Source organism: Gracilinanus agilis, chromosome 4 (assembly GCF_016433145.1).
Source record: "Gracilinanus agilis isolate LMUSP501 chromosome 4, AgileGrace, whole genome shotgun sequence".
Taxonomy (NCBI): domain Eukaryota; kingdom Metazoa; phylum Chordata; class Mammalia; order Didelphimorphia; family Didelphidae; genus Gracilinanus; species Gracilinanus agilis.
The window spans coordinates 84,999,941-85,003,549 of NC_058133.1; the positions used below are offsets into that span (position 1 = coordinate 84,999,941).

The window sequence follows — 3,609 nt, forward strand, 5'->3', positions numbered from 1 at the left end:
GCACTGTGTAGTAAATGATTGCTCCTAATTTAAATAGTTTTCAAATAATTTAATTGATTGATAGCTTACATTTGTCAGTTTTTCTTCCTGTTTTGCCACGGAAATGGGTACACTGTTATTTTTACTGTCATTTCTTAATTACTGAGCTGTCTTTATAAAATTCACAAATGGTAATTAGCAACACAATGTTGTCATGAAACAAGGACTACAAAGATACTGCTGAAAATAAAACTAAATATTTTATCACTTTGTGAAGGATATAGTGTTAATATCCCTGATAATGTTTTTTAATCAAAGTTTAACATTTTCATTTGTTTAGGTGTTTTCCTAGAAGAATAGTGTGGGATCCATATTGCTGAGAGGTGTTCAAGCTGCAGCACAGAATTCCATAATGTCCCCCAGAACTCTAAGAGAGGGCAGTTAAAGGCAGTTGGTGTCCTGGTATAAAAAGGCAGGTCTCCCTGCTTGCAGGGTCTTGGGTCGTTGGTCCTCTTCCTGACTCTTTGCTCAGGAATCTGGGCAGTGGGGCGATCTGTGTGACTCTGAGTTGAGCCATTCAATCTGATAGCCAAAGCTGTTTTACTTTGTTAGACCTTCAAGCAATATCACAGTATATCTTAGTTTAGCTATTTAGGTTAGAAAGAAGAATATTTAGAGTCTTAGAGAGGAGTTCAGCCATTCAAGATACTCCCCTCTCCTTGGGGGGAGGGGCTGCTTATTTGACATAGCCGTATTAGGTAGCTTTCGCCTTACCTATAAATCCTAAGCCATTTTCCCTTTCCCATTCCCTGTTATCATTAAACCCTTATCAACTAGGAACAGTGTCTGGATACAGATATTTTGGGGATATACTCCTAACCTCCATGAGCCAAGTTCCTCCTAGTTGTGGCTCTGAAATTGATCCCAACCTCTGAGTCAGGGAATTGCTTCTAGGACTTCAAGCTTCACCTATTCTATCCTGTGGGTAATTCAAAGAAAGATATCATCATAAAGAGTTTAGCCTTTCCCCACTTACCATCTAGGCCCAGAAGTTATCAAGCCAGATTGTCCACCACTACCAAACTGTTAACTGACTTCCAACTGCTTAGTGGGAGGGGGAAGGTGAAAGAGCACTTCCACAAGATCCAGCCCCTCCCATTCAGTCAAGCCTGCCTGTGTGTGTGTATCTCTCCAAAGACCAGGGATTAGGGAGACTTCAGTATCACTGACCCCTGTCATCTTACACTTTCCCTAATCCTATAGTAGCTGTTAAGAGAGCAGAATTGACCAGGAAGGACTTGTTAAGAAGGATTTTTAAGAAGATTAGAGTTCAGGGGCAGCTGGGTAGCTCAGTGGATTGAGAGCCAGGCCTAGAGACAGGAGGTCCTAGGTTCAAATACGACTCAGACACTTCCCAGCTGTGTGACCCTGGGCAAGTCACTTGACCCCCATTGCCCACCCTTACCACTCTTCCACCGAGGAGCCAATACATAGAAGTTAAGGGTTTAAAAAAAGAAAAAGAAGACTTGAGTTCAAGTTCTGCTTTTGACACATACTATCTGAGTGATCAGGATCAAGGCATTTAGTCACTGAGTGTTTTTCCCCACCATTCAATTCTCTAAGGTGATTTTACTGATCTATATCAATAAATCAAGGTGATAACCATATTATGGGAGTTACAACAATGATTAATAACTGGGTAACAGTTCTACATGAAAAAATAGTAACTTAAGATAATAAAAATATAATATTTTATTTTATTGCTTTGCTTGTGAAGCAGTAGCTATTGTACTGAGAGCTGACCTTGAAGTCAGAATTACTTGGGCTTATGTTCTGCATCTAACAAAAAACAGACTGAATGGCTGAGGAAAATCACTCTCTCTAGAACTAGCAGAATACACTTATTTTTTTGTAAATAGCTAATAGTAGTTCACTAGAGATGCTGAAGGATGAATAACCCAAGATAAAGCCTTTTAAGTATTGATAGAGCTTCTATCTGAGGTACTCATCCTCTATGCATATATTATATATCTGGGGGTCTACTTTGAAAAGTTTTTCAGAATACAGAGCACAGGACCCCCAAATTCTTCAAGTACTGGTAAATGAGAAAATGATCCAATGTCCTGGTTTTATAAGAATATCAGCACATTTCATTTACTAATAAGGGGGACTATATTGAAAAATGGAAGGAAGGGGATGGAACCAAGATGATGGAGTAGAAGAAGCACTCATTTGAGCTTTCCCTGCAGACCCCTGCTAAGAATTTTAATATAATGTCTCAAATTGAATTTTGGAGAAGTTAATAAAAGTTTTTTTTTTTAACCCTTGTACTTCGGTGTATTGACTTATAGGTGGAAGATTGGTAAGGATGGGCAATGGGGGTCAAGTGACTTGCCCAGGGTCACACAGCTGGGAAGTGGCTGAGGCCGGGTTTGAACCTAGGACCTCCTGTCTCTAGGCCTGACTCTCACTCCACTGAGCTACCCAGCTGCCCTCAATAAAAGTTTAGAGGAAGAAATTGTTCCAGGTCAAGACAACTTAGAAGGCAGGAAAGAGTAATATGTAATATAGGGGTGGAAACTGGACTATGAGTAGATGAAACACCAATGATGGGACTAGATGGTGGTAACAAAAGCATCAGGAAGAAAATTATTTAAAGCAATTAACATATTGGTAAACTAGCCACAAAAATATCAAATAAAAGAACAACTTAAAAAAAAACTGGTAAAGTGGAAGAGAAGATTAAAAAATCAGTGGTAAAAATAACTACTAAAAAGCAAAATTACATAAAATAAAAAGAGACACCAAATATCTCTGAAAAAATAATTCTTTAAAAATGAGTATTAGGAGGTTGAACCATTTCCAGAAGTGACCTTGGGTGGCTGGAAAGTGACATATGTAGTAAACAGGTGCTTTAGCTTTGGAGGCGGTAGTAGGCAGCTCAGGCCAATGGAGTCAGAGTCAGCTACTCACCTGAGAGCACAGCCTCTGTGTCCTGTGCCTGCCTAACATCAGAGGGCCCCAGCAGTAGTCATGGCTAAAGACAACCTGGGTGAAAGTAGATCTTCACTTTGTTGAACTGAACAAATTTTGAGTGTTGGACTCTGAGGTGACTCAGCAGACCACAGAAATCAAGGAGGAATGCAAGGACTTGGTGGACAAAATCAACCAGTTCAAGAACATAGTAGATGGGCTAACTGAGTTTGTGGACCAACTTGCAAAAGAAGCTGAAAATGAGAAGATGAAGGCAATTGGAATACACAATTTGCCTAAATCCATAGCAAAGCAAAGGGAGACCCAACAGCAACAGCTTCAGGCTCTAATAACAGATAAGTAAATGTAGCTAGAAAGCTATCAAGTTGAATATGAAGCTTTATGTGAAGTAGAAGCAGAACAAAATGAATTTATTGATGAATTTATTTTTCAGAAATAATTTTATTTTTACAGAAAAAACCTACAAAAAACAAAACAAAACCCCAAAATACCCCTACATAGAGAAACCCTTATCATTCCAGTAAACTTGATGACTATGGGTACACATATGCAGTTTGAGATCATAACAAATATCATGTCTTCTTGAAAGGGAATAATAAAACTTTTTTTTAGAATCCTGACCATTTATAGCCAGCT

At 38.9% G+C, this 3,609-nt stretch overlaps 1 pseudogene; it reads left to right on the forward strand.

Annotated features, from left to right (window-relative positions):
* Window positions 1–3,012: 3,012 nt before the first annotated feature.
* On the forward strand, window positions 3,013–3,316 carry LOC123247184 (annotated as a pseudogene).
* Window positions 3,317–3,609: the final 293 nt, after the last annotated feature.